Below are 16280 nucleotides of genomic sequence, written 5' to 3'. Positions count from 1 at the left end.
GCGTACTGGGGTGTCTATGGACATGCTGGGCTCCAGCTGGGGGAAACATCAGGGCTGTAGGGAGAGTCCATGGTTATCTTGTTAGGTATTGGGGCTCTGAGAGTCTGGGTGTGTGGGAGGTATTAGGGCTGGAGTAGGGCCCTGGGTTTATCTGGGGAGGTGCTGGGGTTAGAGAGGGGAGTTGATATGTTTCAGGATGTGGTAGAAGCCATGTGTGTGTGTGTTGGGGTGTTTGGGGATATATTGGGGTTCATAAAAATCTGGGTTTTCAGTACTAGAGCTGTGACTATGTGTGTGTGGGGGGGGGTAGGCGTGTGGTGGTGGTGTGTTGAGGCTGAGAATGCACAGAGCAGCAGATATGAGGAAGGTGTTGGAATGTGGAGAGGTTGTGTGTTTGTGGAGAAGCTGGGGCTGTGTGTTTGGGGGTGTTGCCGCTGTGAGTGGGGAAGTAGCTGTATACTCAGGAGATGTGAGGGGGCTGCAGTTGGGTCCCATCCGGCTGCCCCGACAGGTGGGGGGGCTGCAGGGTGAAGTGGGATACCCCTCTGAGGAGGTGAAGGGCAGAGTCCTGGCCTTTGCTCAGGGACCCACCTGGGGGCTGCCTGCTGCTGGAACTCCTCTGCTGGGGCAGGGGGGTGCCTGCCCGCCCTCAGACCCCCGTGTGGGGGTGTTGAGACCAGCTGTCCATCTGTCTCAGCCTGTGCCCGGCCAGGCCGGAGGAGCAGAGCCGCCTCCTCGCTCCCCGGGGTGGGGGGTGGGCAGCAGCGGATCCCAGCCCACCCATCTGCCTTCAGATGGTCGAGGCAGGAGCCTCCACAAAGCTGCCTGGAGGGCATCACTGTGTTTGAAGAGACACAGGCTGGGGGCTGGGGTTCTGCAGAAGAAACAGCCTTCATGGAGGCTCCTCTGAAAACCACCGACGCCAGGAGGGAGAGCAGGGGAGGGTCTGTCTGTCCTTGGGCGTCTGTGTGGGTCAGCGCCTGACTGCGCCTTGGAGCCCCTTCTTCGCATGTGTTCATGGCGGCAGCCTTGCCTTGGAAAACAGCCCTCCCTCCAAGCCAGGCTCCATACTCACAGGTTCACACAGGCAGCTACCCCTTACACATGCACCCTGCCTACACTCCCGCACACACGGCCCCCACACCTTCACATCTGCAGAACAGTGCACCCTGGCACACGTGTACCTGCACCCCAGGGTCCCAGTCCTTGCATACGCGTGCCCATCACACCCCACCCCACGCTGCAAAGCCAGGTACGACCACACACACCTGTCACATATACATGCCTACACACATATATACCTGACAAGTAGCGATCACACCCACACCCACACGCCACACACCTCGGATCTCCCTGTCACACCCATAGCCCATCTCACATGCATTCAGTCTCTCATACACTCGCCATCCCTTACACCTGCATGTATGTGCCCAGGTTTACACATGTGCACACATGCATGCACACACACTCTCACCAACTCTCAGCTCTTTCACACCAGCCAGCTGATCAGTGTTCAGGACAGGCCTTGTCACTTCCCAGGAGGGCTCCCACCAGCTCAGAGGGGCTCCACTCCACTCAGCCAAGTCAGAGTAGGGGGTAAACCCCCTCCCCGGTGCCCACAACACCATGGCTCCCTGGGAACCCTGATCTTCCCCTCCAGAAAGTGTCCTCTCTCTGCTGTGGGGTGACTGCTGCTGTTGTGTGAGTGTGACTGTGTATGGGGGTAGGAACAGGTCCTGAGAACCCACGATGAGTCCTGGGTGTCACTGCCCATGTGGGTAAAAAGCCCAGGGACAAGTCCACCGGGTTCTGTCTGTGAGATTCAAGAGGAGTGCGAGAGCCACAAAACGTGTGTTTGTGAGTGTGTGTGAGGCCAGGCCTGTGTGGACAGGTATGAGTATGGGGCGGGGGGTGCACTATATGAAAAGACACACACCCAGTGAGTGGGGAGGATTCTGGAATATTTCCTGAGACAAGAGGTATGTACATCTGTGAATAGGGGTCAGGGCCAGGAGAGGTGCCCTCTGAGACTCCCTGCCCCCACAAAGAGATCAACAGGGAGGGTCTCGGATCTGGCGAGTGTGTGTGTGTGTGTGTGTGTGTGTGTGTGTGTTTCTTTCTCTCTTCCTCTCTCTCCCTTCCTGACCTCTTTAGCAGCTGGAAACTGAGCTGGGGGTGGAAGGAATGGAGACTTGGCTGGCCTGGGGGTTTGGGGAGGGAAGCAGGAGAAAACACCTTCCAGATTCTCATCAAATCCTTGTTTGTGGTTTGCAGCCTCCAGCCTCTTTCTCTCAGTCTGGGCTTCCCTCTCTCTCTTTATCTCTTCCTGCCTCTCTCTCCCCGTATCTCTCCTTCTCCCATCTCAGTCACCTTGTCTCCTTCCTTGGATCTCCGTCTCCAAGTCTCTTGTCTGTTTCTCTCTCCCCAGACCCTTCCATGCTTCTGACTCCTCTCTCTGCCAGCACCTCTGTCTGTCCGTCTCCCTGTCCTGGTCCATCTGTCCGTCTCTCTCTGCCTGCCTGTGCGTGGGTGTCTGTGTCCATCTGCTCCGCCACCCATCTGTCTGGTTGTCTGTGCAAGTCCTTCGGAGGGTACCCGCTCGCTCACCAAGGCACCCTCCCCCAGGTCAGCAAAGGCCTCTCCTGGCTCAGAGGGTGAGGAGGGGGGTGCAGAGCTGCAGCTTCTGGAAGCTTCAGGAGCAGCTGGGCTGAGCTGGGAGTTCGGGGCCAGCCAGCTGCAGAAGCGGTCCCTCCCCTGGGCTCCCAAGCCAAGGACCCCAGAGCAGAGAGGAGAGAAAGCAGGGCCTTTTGCAGCTGAGAGAGAGAGAGAGAGAGAGAGAGAGAGAGAGAGAGAGAGAGTGTGTGTGTGTGTGTGTGTCTGTGTGTGTGTGTGTGTGTGTGTGTGTACAGGAGGCAGGGGGCCTCACTTTGCCCTCATTTCACCATTTCCCCCCCAAAGCCAGGCCCTGGAGAAGAGGAAGCTTCTATGCCCACCTTCCTCATGCCCTCACCCATGCAAGAGACACTAGGGGATACAGGAGGGAAGGGTTGGGGGAATGCCAGGCCTTGGCTAAAGGAGGGGCTGGAGCCGCAGCTTCCTATCAGCTGGGTGGGAGGGAGGCTCCTCCCCGCCTTGCCTCCCTTCCAGGGAGTCCCTGGGGACCCCTCCAGTCCTGGTCCCAGCTCCAGACACGACACGAGGGGCTGCACAAGCAGTTCTCATCAGCTCCACAGGGGCCATTCCCACCTCCCTGCTGCCCTAGAGCCTCTGACCCACAGGGATATGGCAGGCAGAGTTGGGGGTGGGTGGGTGGAAATCACTCGAATGTCTCCCCGCTTCCCCAAATGGAGGTTGGTTCTGGACACGTAGAGATCATTGCCCTGTCGAGGCACTGGCCATCCTGAGAGACCACAGGCAGTCCACCTACCACGGCCAGCCCAGCACCTCACACCCACATATACACACACTGCCCCCCCCAGCACTCACAGCCCAATGCCCCCACTCTGTGGCCCAGCGACTCAAGAGGGCTGAATAGGAACCCAACCCCAGAGACTTGCCCCCTACCCCGACTGGCAGCGGCCTCCAACAGGGTCTCCAGGCAGGGAGCCAGCAGCTGCAGGAGGCAGCCCTCAGACCCCTCTCAGGAGGCTCTGTTCCCCCTACTCCCTCTCTGAGAAGAGCTCGCTCCCGATCTCATGCTAGATGGGCAAACTGAGGAAGGGAAGGGGACGACACAGTCAGGAGCTCCTGAGACCCTGGGGTGGGGCCACAGATGCCAAGAGGGACCTGCAGGGGCAGGACCTGGCTCCTTCCTGACCCGCCGTGGGCAGAGTCCATGTTGGCTGCACCCTCCGCAGGGCGCACAGCCCTGCGCAGCCCTGCCGCTGGGCTGGGGCCAGGGGCTGGCTCCCTCCCTCCAGAGCTCTCCTTGCCCCTGGCTGGGCCCCCTCCCTCTCCTCGCTTCAGAGCAGCCCTCCCTGCCCTCTCCCTCCCAGCTCTGGCTCTCTCATCCTCAGCTCTTGGAAGCCTGACTCACTGTTTCCCTCCTCTCTCCCCTCCCTCTCTCTCTCTCTCCCGGCAGGCAGCGGCGCCTCCCCCTCCCCTGGGGGGGCTCTGGCCACAAGGGTGCCCGCCTGCTCCTCTCCCCAGGCTCTGGCCCCCACCCCCGCGCACCCAGGAGGCCCCCCTGCAGCTGTTCCAACTCTCTAACTACAGAGAGGTGGAGGGAAAGAGCCTAGGTCCCAGATCTGGCTCTGCCGCCTCTGACCCCTGGCAAGCAGGGGCTGGGGGATGCTCTCTAGACTGGGTTTCCTCCCGTCAAACAAGGGGTGGGGGATGCAGTTGCATGGGACCCTGGTGCCTCTAATGCTCCTGATGTTCCCCGCTTTTAAAATCCTAATGCCTCCAGGTGCAGAGCGCCCACAATCTGTGGGGCACTGTACCTGCCTCCGGCCCCGCCCCCAGGTCCAAAAAAGAGCCAGGCTCCAGCCGCAGACATCTGGGCAAAGCAGTGGGGGAGACCCTGCCCTGTGGGGCAGCAGCCTCAGTCTAGTGACCCTTGGAATCCCCCGGTCTCCCCATTCTCCCTCCTCCTGTGGGAGTCCTCCCTTCTCCCCCTCCCACCTGTCTGTCCTCCTCCCTCTTCCCTGAGACATTTGCTTGTCTCGCCTCCAAACACAATCCTAGCAGCATTTGATCTTGGGCGAGAGGCTCTCAAGTGCCCGCTCATTTCGGGCTTTGAGGTGGGGAGTGGCACACGCCTAGGCCTTCTAGGTACCCTGGACGCCCCGTCTCCTGGGGTTTGATCCTGGCTCTTCCTGTTTTCTCTGCTCCCCCTCTCCGTGCTCCCCCCATCACCATCTTTCCCTCTCTCCACCTCGCGTGACTGTCTGGGTCTCTTTCCTCCCCACCTCCCCCTACCCCAGCTCTCTCCCTGGGGGGCCCATCTGCTGACATTAGCAACAATGTTGCCCTTGCTTTCCCGCCTCCTTCAGTTCCCAGCTCCACCCCATCCTGGCTTCCCCCTCTCCGGCTCTGTCCCAAGAGACCCAGGGGACCCAGCAACTGAGCTGGGCTCCATCCCATAATACCGAGTCCACTTGACCTCACGAATCAGACCAGAAGCGCCTGGGCATCTGGTACGAAGAAGGCAGGGCACCCTGTGGTCTTGGGTGGCTGGCATGAGACACAGAGCTCTGTATTCCACAAACCAAAAAAAAAAAAAAGAAGTTGACCTGGGGTGGGGCAGAGTGGAGAAGAGGGGAAGTGGAGGGGATCAGGTTTGCCTGGAGGAAGCCCCTGTCCAATGAGGAACAGAAGCGACAGGAGGCAGTGGCTCCAGCCAATGCTCCAGGCTGACCTGAAAACCAGCAATGTCCCTTGGGGGCTCTGCCAGGGTCCGTAGCAGCAAATCCCCCCCTCCCTTGAAAAAGGGTCCTGCCCCTCAAGCCTCCAGCACAGGCACACCAAGCAGGTCAAGATCCCATCTCTTAATCTCCTTGAGAGTCCAAATCCATCCTCTCTACAGCACACCTTCACTTAGCTCAGCAGGGGGTTCCAGAAGCCTCCCAGCCAAAATCTAACCAGGTGGAATGTGGAGGGGGGAACAAATCCCCCAGCTCCCAAGCCCCCTCACCAAAGGCCCCATCGAAGGCTGGAGAGCAAGGCAACAGTCTTGGAAACCACACACCTCCAAACTGAGAAGCACTGCTGTCCATCACGGCACCTGGGGGTGCTGGGGCTCCGGGCCCCCACGACCCTGTTCCAGACCCCACAGCCCAGCAAACATAATAAACAGCAAGCTCTTTTTCTTTATGACACCAAATTCCTCCAAGCCCAACAGCTCCTTCCATCACTACCTCAGCCATAGATCACATTAAAAACTCACAGAGGGCAACTTAAACACATCACATTTGTTTCTCTCTATATTATTTCAAAAGTAACGGCATTAAAAATGGATTTTACTACAGAAAATAAATATCAGCACGTGGGCCAGGAGCCCAGGAAGGGGGAGAGAGCCCACCAGGAGAACATCCCCTGAGGGCTTGGGCACAGCTTTGGCGCTGACCAAGGAGGTGGCTGAAAGGACAGATTAGGGGGAGTGGGGGGGGGGGGGGATGCCTGGGGAGGGGGCAGTGCCTGCCCACCTGGGCACCTGCCCCAATCCCAGACAGAGAGGGACAAGAATCACCAATTTGAACTGGTACCCACTGGCCCCCCAAAACTCATGCCCTCACTGATCTCTGCAACCTCTGGAGGGTAGGAGCTTTGGGGCAAGAAGTTCATTTGTCTCTGGGGGTTATTCCAACTATTGACACAGCAGAAGAGAAAAAAAAAAAGAATTCAACTTACTATCCAGTTTGATTTTCCATTACTATAAAAATAAATATACATCTGTTCAAAGGAGAGAGATGGCAAGCTGCAGGCACATGCCACCTAGGGGGGTCTTCCACAGCTAACCACCACAACCCAGCCTGCCCCCAACAGGCAGGGGGTGGGGTGGGGGTGGGGGTGTGGGTTGGGGGTGTGGACTGACTGGTAATCTTTCACTTACAGCCCCAGCTCACACAGCTACACACACCGGGCCACACGGAACAGGAACAAGCCAACAATAGAAACACCCCAAATGCTCCTGGCAGGACTCTGCCCAGGCCCGGGCACATGCCCCCGCCCCGCTGGCGGCGGCGGCGGCGGCGGCGGCGGCAGCAGCAGCAGCAGCGGACAAAATGTGGCCACCCTGACCCAGAGGCAAAGCTTGTCCTCACACCCTGAGCTCTGCCCAGGGAGCTGGGGCCAAGTCCCGCCTGACACCAACTGGTCCGGCGGGAAACGCCTGCCCAGCCAGACAGGCACAGGCCCCCCAAGGGTCCCTCCTTGTGCTCAGGGACCAGGCTGGTGCAGGCTGGCCCTGCCTCCCAGGGTGACGCCTGGGCCCAAATTCAGCTGGCCCTGCCAGTCAGGCACTTGGTGCAGAACCCAGGGCACTAGGCTCAGCCCCTCCCAGCCCAGCCCCCGGGGCCCCCAAGCTAGCAGGGAGGGGGGACTCCCCACCCCTCCACATCTGGCCCCGGCCCCCAGGGTCTGCGGTAGAGAATTCCCGCCCCCGCTGCTCTCCGTCTCCCTCCTCCCGCTCGGTGCCCGCTGCCCGCCTCGGGGACAGCCCCAGCTCCCGCCTCGGGCCAGCAAGGCCCACATCCTTCCTCCCTCGGCCGGCCCCTGCGCCTGGCAGGAGGCTGGGGGGTCAGGCTGCTGGGGAACCCCTCCGGCTCCCATCAGTCTTCATCCCCAGCCCCCAAACTCTCTGGGTTGCCGTCCCTTTTCCTGTAGAACAGGAAACAAGGTTATTTCCTAGACTCGGAGCCAGCCCCCTGCCCCTCTGGCTCTGCCCGGGGACCAAGACCCAGCAGGGGAATGCGCCCGGAGCCAGAAAGCGGAGGGATTCAGCGATTCACCCCCCAGCGACTGGCCCAGGGGGCTGACAGCTGTCACTCACCACCCCAAGCCCTGGGGAAGAGGGGGCCCCCGATTCAATCAGAGCCTCAGAGGAAACGCATTGATGGGCGATTATTTATTTATTTATGCAAAAGTGAGCCGACTTTGTTCGCCAGGTAACCGGGCACGCGGCCCAACCCCTCCGGCCCCGGCCGCCCCCAAATCCCTCCTCCGCCCCACACCCCCTCCGGGTCATTAGGTCCCCGCCCCTCAACTCCCAGAGCACAAGCGGAACCTTGGGATTTGGGGGTTGGAGGGGAGGGGCTCCTCCCCTCCGCAGTCTCCCCCTTTCCCAGCGCCGTTCCTAAAATCCAGCCTTGTTCTCCGCTCCCACGGTCCCCCCCTTCACCCACCCCCCCCCCCCCACATTCTCAGCAAGCTGGAGAGCAAATTGCAGTTTTAAATCCAAAGACGGAGGGAGGGGGAAGGAGGAGGGGGCGCGCGGCAGCGCTGGGCGCGCACCTCGCCCCCGAGCCGGGGGAGCCGCGGGGCGGCCAGGAAACCCGAGAACCCCCCCTCCCCGCCCCCCCTTCTCGTCCACCTCCCCCTCCCCCTTCCCGGCGCTGCCTGCCAGGCTTCGAGCCGAGCCCAGCCGAGCCGCGGGCCCCGGTGGAAACAAAGACCGATCGCACCGCGGGCACCGCAGCCACGGGGTCCGGCGGACCGGACCGGGGCGCGCGGAGGGGGCGCGGGGCCCCCCCGGTGCGCTGCACAAAAGAGCCCGGCCGGCCGGTCCCCAGCGGGGGTCTAGGGCTGGGGAGGAGGCGCCACTCACCGGAGTGCTGGGCTGCCGGCTCCGTGGGTCCGAGCCAGGCGAGGGGCTTCGGGGGGCGTCTGTTTTCCGGCGGCGGCAGCGACGCGGGAGCCCGGCAGCTGGGGAGAGGAGTCGTGGAGGAGCCCTGAGCCGCCCGCCGTTGCTGACAGCATGGCTCGCGCCTCGGCTCACATTCTCCGCCGCTAACTCCGCTGGACCCGGCCCCCCAGCTCCCGCGGCGCCCCCCACATCGATCACTCCTTCGTTCTCTCTCTGCGCCCCCTTGCTCCCCCCACCACCACCACCGCGCACACACTCTCACAGCCCTGGACACCCCCGCCCCCACCCCCCCCAATTGCAAACCTGGGAGGGAACGCGCCCCGCGTAGTCCTCCTCCTGCTCCTCCTCCTCCGCCCTCCTCCCTCCCGCTCTCTTCTGGCTGTCTGTCTGTCCCTCTGACTGTCTCAATCTCTCGCTCCCTCTGCCTTTCTCTGCTCTCAGAGCTGGGTGGGAAAAGGAAATGAGGACAGAAAGCAGACGCTGGCTTTGGGTGGTGGTAGCTGGATTCCCTCTCTCCCTCCCTCCCCCTCCTCCCCTCCCTCCTCCTGCCTTCTGCTCTCTCCGCGGCGAGCGGGGCTGAGCGCAGCCTGGCGGGTGGCTCGCGTTGCCCGCCCGCCCGCCTGTCTGTCTGTCTGGTCTGCCTCGCTCGCTCCCTCCCCTCGCCGTCTCTCGCCCTCGCCCTGCCTGCCTGCCTCTCTCCGTCTCCGCCGCCGCCGCCGCTGCCTCTGCGAGCTCGCCTTACCTTCGCCGCTCACCATCCGGAACCCCAGGGGGGAGCGCGCGCGCGGCTCGCCGGGACTTGTAGTCCCCGCCTCGGCCGCTCCGCGCGCGGGGCGGGCGGGGCGGCGCCGGCAGCTCCGACGGCGCGGCCGGGAGCCCGCGGGGGCACCCAGCGCCCGAGCCCTCGCGCGCGTCCTCTTTTACCAAAGGGGGATTGCGTTCTTCCCTAAGGATCACCAACGTTCCCCACGTTCCTCGTCCCGCTGCGGGGGTCTCTGGCCGGAGCAGAGGTTGGGGGTGGGAGTGAAGGGGCGGGGTCTGAGAATGGAAAGAGTAGAATGGGGGAATCGAGGGACTAGCTAAAAGGGCTTGAGACTTTCTGGGGGCGTCCCAATTAAATGAGAGAGGAAGCGGTAAGAGGAGACGGCCGGCTCCCTGAATCTGGAGGCGTTCTCCCTTCATGAGAAGGTTACCTATTGAGGAAAGGGTTGATGGAGAGAGGGCTGCTCCAGAAAACTCAAAGCCCGCCCGCACCTCCTCCTCCTCTCAGGGACCCCAAATCTCAAGTTCTGAGCTCTGGGTTTAGCCACCTCCACCAAAGACTAGTTTTTCTAGAAGTCCGAGGAAGACAAGAGCATGAAGTCCTGGATTCTCCACAGATCTCTCTCTCTGTCAGACACACACACACACACACACACACACACACACACACACACACACACACACACACACACACACACACACACACACACACACACACACACACACACACACACACACACACACACAACCTTGCCTTCCTGAATTCGACTGAGCTTCTTCCTGGTGTCAGGAAGCAGCATTCAGATTCAACAGTTCAGAGCTCCTGCTGGGCCCAGGGGGCTGGACTCAGTCAGCACTTTCACCTACCTCCTCTGCAGGTCACATCTGTTATCCAGCCCCTAGCTCCGGCCCCCTGCCTGGCCTATCCCCACAGATGGGATTGTGCACTGCCAGGGCCTGGTTACCAAGGAGAGGTCTTTGGACAGTGCAAGAAGGAGAACTGCTCCTGCTGCCACTTTCTGAACACCGCAGGGCTCTTGAGTCCTGCAAAGACCTGGTAGAATGATTTTGTTATCATTTCCATTTTAGAGATGAGCGCACTGAGGCCCATGACCCCTACTGAAGAAGTTGGTAGAGCCCGGCTGGACCAGGGTCTGTTCCATTCCAAAGCTCACTGCTTAACCTCTGGGTCAAGCAGGGAGCTGCGACTTCCAAGCTCTCCATCTGACCTTCTCTCCCGGCGTCTGTGTGTCCTCCCTTGGCACTTAAATTCGACAAATGTTAACTGAGGTGTGCAGGGCTCACAGGGGACACGGAGATGAATAATGCATGGTGGCTGTCCTGTCCCCGGCGTCTACCAGCACCAGCCCCGACTGCTCCTGTGCTAGTCCCACTTCATCTATGTGTCTGACATTCCTTTGTCCAATGTCTGCTGGCTTTTTCTGTCTTGCCCTGTGTCTGAAGTCCCTTCAGCAGTGCCTTTGTCCTTGGCCCACCCGTTTTGGACTCTTCCTTTGGCCCTGCAGGGTGATACGAGGTGATGGCCAGCGTGTGACAAAAGGCAGGTGGTGTCGTTTTGCCAACAGCAGCTCCCTGTCACCACCTGCAAGCCCCTCCTCTAAGACAAAAAAGTGGGGGGGATCTGGGGGACACTCTGTTGGCCCTTTGCAGGGAGTGGGGGCACCACAGCCATGGAAGAGGTCTAGGACTCTAAATAGTTCCATCTATTGATCTGGCATCATCGGGCTGCTGACCAGCCGCAGAGGCACGCATTTGGGAGTAGCTTCTCCTTGCAGGCAAGCCCTGGGTTCAAGGATTTATCAGTTGAATGGGAACCATTGTAAGATCAGATATTAACGAAAGAAAGCAATAGTTAAAGTTGTTAGGGGCCCTTTGCAGCGCCCCAGCCTGACCTAAAGTTACACAAATAGATGAGGCTTTGGCATCTTGCCCCAGCTGGTCCCCCACCGGTGAGACTTTAGCACTGGGGAGGCTAGGAAAGGCCCAGGTTCCCCTTTCTTTCACACCCTCACAACATCCTTACCTATTAGGCTCTTCCCCAGGGCATAAAGACCCCATCTAAGCTGAATCAAGTTTGAGGCAGGAACTGGGGGGCAATTCAGAATGGCTTCTGGGAGATAGGGAGCCCAAGGTGGAGTGGGATGAGGGAGAGGAGAGATTAGGTGATGAGGTACAGGGGCCAAGATTAGTAGGGCCCATGGCTCTGTAAGTGAGAGGGGAATAGAAGTTAGGTAGGATTGTCCGTGCACATCCCTCCCACCTCAGGCTGCTTGAGCAGCCACCTTCCCAGGGAGGCTGAGTGCTCTTAGCCCCCAAGGTGTTGGGCATTGCTGGAAAGCAAGCACTACAGGGTTTCCCGGTCATCTGGGGACTGGTCTTTCTCTTGGAGCCTCTTTAAATTGTATTTTGGAGAGGGTTGGGGGGGGAGTCCTCCCCAAACTCAAGCAAAGTCTTCTTGTGGGTGGCTGCTGCCACCTAGTGTCCAACTGCTATATCTGTTTACCAGCCTAGTCTGAAGGGGTCTCAGTTCAGTCGTTCAGCGATGTCCGACTCTATGCAACCCCAAGGACTGCAGCACGCCAGGCTTCCCTGTCCATCACCTACTCCCAGAGTTTACTCAAACTCATGTCTATTGAGTCGGTGATGCCATACAACCATCTCATCCTCTGTTGTCCCCTTCTCCTGCCTTCAATCTTTCCCAACATCAGGGTCTTTTCAAATGAGTCAGTTCTTTGCATCAGGTGGCCAAAGTATTGGAGTTTCAGCCTCAGCATAAGTCCTTTCAATGAATATCCAGGGCTGATTTCCTTTAGGATGGACTGGGGGCTACCTGGTCTTTAAAAACAGCATCTGGAGTAGCCACAGGCTGGGCAGGGTAGCTATAAACTCCCAGAGAGAGCAGACTTGAAGGAGAGGAAGAACCTAAATCTTCCCTTTCTAGGTTCAGCTCACTGCAACCGCTTTTGTCTCAATGTAAGCAGAAGGTGTTATGTAGCTAGACCTAGGAAATAGAAGTGAGAGTCCAGAGGGGCTAAAAGTTGTGGGGCCTAAGGGTTTGGAGGGCATGTGGAATAGGAAGCAGGCAGACCTGGTTCTTTTTATTTTTCAGCTGTGCTGAGCAGTTTGCAGGATCTTGGTTCCCTTCCCAAAGATTGAACCTGGACCCTCTGCCTTGGAAGCGTGGAGTTCTAACCGCTGGACAGCCAGGGAATTCTCCAGACCTGGTTCTGATTCTGCTTTTGCTTGCGTGTCCTTAACTCTCCGAGTCTCCATTTCCACATGTGTAAAACTAAGAGTAACCCCTTCTCTGTATTACAGGCAAGGCTGTTGAGAAGATTTACTGAACACATGGATATGAAAGCAGTTTGAAAAACTGGCACAGGCATGCTGAGGGATTATTGAGCCATATAATAATAATAATAACAGTAACTGAGAGGTCACAGCAGCCTGGAGCCACGTCCCTGGAGCTCCTGGAAAGGGCAGAGTGAAGTGAGCCTTGGGTAGGAATGGGCACTGCCCTCCCTGATTACAGAAGTTCTGGGGCTGGCCTCATTCTTGGAGCTACCCCCAGGAAAGGTCTGGATTGTTTCAGAGGAGTTCAACCTAGTCCCCAGAAGGAGAAACTGAGGCCCAAAGAGGTGGAGGGCCTGTCCTGAACCACTGAGCTACAGATCTGGGAACAAGAGGCCCGTTGGACTGCAGCCATTACAGCCTTGGTTTTCCCCTCCTCTGGATGGGAACAGCTCAGAGCTGGGGCCCCAGAGACCACGGAGGCAGGAAGCTCTCCTTCACTGTGGTACAGTGGGAATCAAGGCCCCCAGGTCCCCATTATCCCTCCTCCTGTGCAGGCCTCCCCGCACTCACCCCTCCCTGAGAGTCCTCCCACATTCCTCCGGGCAACAGGAAACCCCAGCTGCAGCCCAGACTTCAAACAGCTCCTCCCTCTGGGCAGGGGGTGTGGGAGGAGAGGCCAGAGGCCAGGGGGCAAAGGTCAGCTTTGTTCCAGCCGGAGGTGGTGAGGGACCGGGGGTGGGGGTGGGGTGGGGCAGGATAGAGCCCTTGACAGCCACACAGTACATGCGGGTAAATTCCTGTGTCCATCAGTGTGCTCGGTTCTCACTGTCAGCTGTGTCCTTGGCTTCCTTCTGGTTCGAGGTCCTGAGTTCTGGGTTTGCGTGTATGTCATTACGTGTGTGTTTGTCCGGGTGCTCAGCCTGGGGTCCCACTGACGAGTCTGTAGGTGTCGTCATCTGTGCTGATACGTCTGGTTCACAGGCTTGCCCAGAGCTCTGTGTCCTATGAGTGTGACCTGGTGTGATTCTTTGTGTCCAAGAAGGGTGTTCTCCCGCCTCTTCCCCGCCTGGCCTTCCTCCGTGTGGGTCACCAGTGGGTTCCTTTTGGAAAGTGAATCTGACTCTCTTACTCCCCTGCTCAGAACTCTTCAGTGACTTCCTGTGACCCAAGGTTTGGAATCCTAGCTTGAGTACGCAGCAGACAACCCCTGCCGACCTCGCCATCTTCATTTTTAGCCACAGATCCCCCTCAGAATTATCACTCCAATCACAGCTACTTAATTTTAACTCTCTTCACAGTCCCATTTCCTGCCTCTGAGCTACTTAATTCTATCAAGTCTGGATGGCCCTCTCTTGCTTTTATCAAGCAAACTTATTCCTTTTTCAAGTCTCCGGTAACACCTCCTGTGAGAAGATGTCCCCCTCCCAGTTGTGTTAGGACCCTCTCCTGATCTCCAACATCTGCTTTGCCTGTGCCCTTCATGCTCACCACCAGTAAATTGTGAGCTTTCTGAGAGCATGAACTGTACTGAATGACTGTCTCTCCCATCCTCAGGATGGTTCTGAAGGTTTCTTCTATCCCAGAAAGTTTCCTGCAGCATTGGATGTAGTGCCCAGAATGGCCACTAGAGAGAGTACAGACATCACTTTAAGACCATCCAGGGGTGGGTGGGTGGGTGGGGGTGTGTATCTCTGGGAGTGGGAGGGAGACTTTGATATGGTACCTGGGAGAGAACTCCTGGAGTGGATAGTGGGTCCTCCCAGCTCATCCAGAATAGAATGAATCCAGAATAGACTCATCCCAATATGTCCTAAGCCACCCAGACTTTTTCTCTCTGACGTTTCTCAACTCAGGGACCATAACCTTTGGTTTCCTGACCCTCCAGGATCTTTTGTCTCCGGCCTTCCAGCCTCCTTCTTCCATACCTCATCCTTTGCCTCAACCCTCCCATATATAATTATTTGCACTTGCCTGACTTGACCTTGCTCTACAATACCTCTGGACCTTTGCACAAGCTATTCCCTCAGTGGGAGATGATCTCACCCTCTGGCTGCTTCACCAGGCAGACTTTTCTGTCACTTCCTCCAAGAAGTCTCCCTTGGCCTCCAGACTGACCTTGCCCCTAAGTGTTGTAATTGTTTACTGTTCTGCCTCCTGGTCAGGACCAGCCTACAGGAGACATCAGTAGATATGTGTGAAATTAATAAATGAGTCGGCTCTTTCATGAAAACAGTCCAGCAGATGTGGGGCTACCCCCACCCCTAATCTGCAGTATGTCCTCCCTGGGCCTGACTCTGGGTTAGTATCACACTTTCTCATGCTGTTCCATCAAATAAGGGAATGAGACACAGAGGGATGCCCGAGACTCTGAAGTCACAAAAATCTGGCTTCAAATCCTGACTCTATCATCCAGCTGAGTGACCTTGAGCAAGCGTTGTGGCCTTTCAGAGTCTTTGTTTCCACTTTGGTAAAACGAGAATAGTCCTACTTCTGCGCTGCCTCATGGTGAGGCTGGAATTAGATGGTGCATGTGAAACACCCAGCATTAGTCAATTAGGTGTCCTCCTCCCCCACCATGAACTTGGAAATAAAATTGCCCTCTGAGTCTTAAGCCAGTAAAATCATGCATCGCAGAGGAGAAGAGCCAGGTGGGGGAGTGAATGAGGCGAGAGATGGTTTTGTAAATGACTGAAGAGTTTTGTGAACGGTGGAAACCGCAATCAAGGTGACCCGCCTGTAATCTCAGGGAGGCAGGGTGAGGATGTGATTGAAATTGAGAAAACAGAGGCCTAATCAATTGCATTGTGCTCTATCTGACGGGAACAGAAGGATGCACAGAAAAGGGGGTGCAAGGGAGAATTCATTCGGCTGCATCAGAGGGAGGGACGGGGAACCAGTAGACAGAGGGATTCCAGGCTCAGGCAGCTCTGGTCTCCGCTGAGGAGTCACAGGGACCTGGGGGACTCCAGGTGGCTCACTGCCCTGCTGGGCCATCTTCTAAACTAAATGGATATCCAGGTACCAGGCAGAGCCCCTTGGGGGCAGACAGGAATATTCTGGTCCCAAGAAAAGACTCTAGAGACTAAGAGCACTGATTCTGGAGTCAGAGGACTTGGTTCAGACCCCTGCTCTGCCATTTATGTCCTATAGACTACTTCACTCTGCCTCAGTCTTCTTATTGGTAAAATGAAGATATAATAGCTATTTCCTCATAAGACTTTCCGAGGACTAAATGGCAGCATGCGTGTATAGGATGCCTCACACAGAGTGAATGATCTGTAAATGGTAGCGACAACGACAACTAACATGTATTGTGCATTTTATTGCCATTTCCCAGAAGAAGAAATTGAGGCTTGGAGCGATTAATAGCTTGCACAACATGACACAATCAGCAAGTGGTAGAGGCCGGATTCACAACATGACACGACGGTTCCAGAGCTGTGCTCTTATTTGCTTACTCCACGGCAAGTGGAAACACTGGGCCTCTGATTTAAACATCAGGTTCTTGTGAATTTCGTTGGCCAGAGACCATGGCCTTCTGGAAGCCTTGGCCCCTGAGACTTGGAGTATGCAAAGCGAAGGCTCCCAGCGCTGTGACCACTTCTCTAGGCAGTCATTTGGCTTCTCTGCGTCTTATTGCTCCGGTTCAGCCATCCCTAGCAGAGGGCTGAGCAGGGAAAGCTCCATCTGCACTGGCCACCTCATCCTGTTCCTTTGGGGAGTCACTCAATTTGGGGAGTTTCCAGGGAATCCTTCTACCAATATTTAGAGACAGTAGCATCCCCTAAGCATCCCCTGGGGCAGACAGGATCCTTTCCCAAAACCCAGAGGAAGCAAGGGGGCCTTGGTTCAGATCCCAGCTCTGTCTCATATATATATGTGAACTTGGTGCATCAGG

At 57.5% G+C, this 16280-nt stretch overlaps 1 protein-coding gene across 4 annotated transcripts in view; it reads right to left on the bottom strand.

Annotated features, from left to right (window-relative positions):
• The window catches only part of AHDC1 (AT-hook DNA binding motif containing 1), a 75143-nt gene extending 66077 nt beyond the window's left edge, over positions 1-9066 (bottom strand). For 3 of the 4 annotated variants that reach the window (XM_052657019.1, XM_052657018.1, XM_052657016.1), the window contains exons 1-2: positions 8609-8816; positions 8267-8364 (exon numbers count right to left, since the gene is read on the bottom strand). The gene's annotated coding sequence lies outside the window, so the exon portion shown is untranslated. Of the gene's footprint in view, positions 1-8266; positions 8365-8608; positions 8817-9047 lie in introns of those variants that run through there. The other variant, XM_052657017.1, reaches the window with a different exon arrangement.
• Between the last annotated feature and the right edge of the window lie 7214 nt (positions 9067-16280).

The sequence above is a fragment of the Budorcas taxicolor genome, chromosome 2 (genome assembly GCF_023091745.1).
Source record: "Budorcas taxicolor isolate Tak-1 chromosome 2, Takin1.1, whole genome shotgun sequence".
Lineage (NCBI taxonomy): Eukaryota > Metazoa > Chordata > Mammalia > Artiodactyla > Bovidae > Budorcas > Budorcas taxicolor.
Note: the sequence above shows the minus strand (reverse complement) of the source record. Positions and strands in the feature narration are given on the sequence as shown.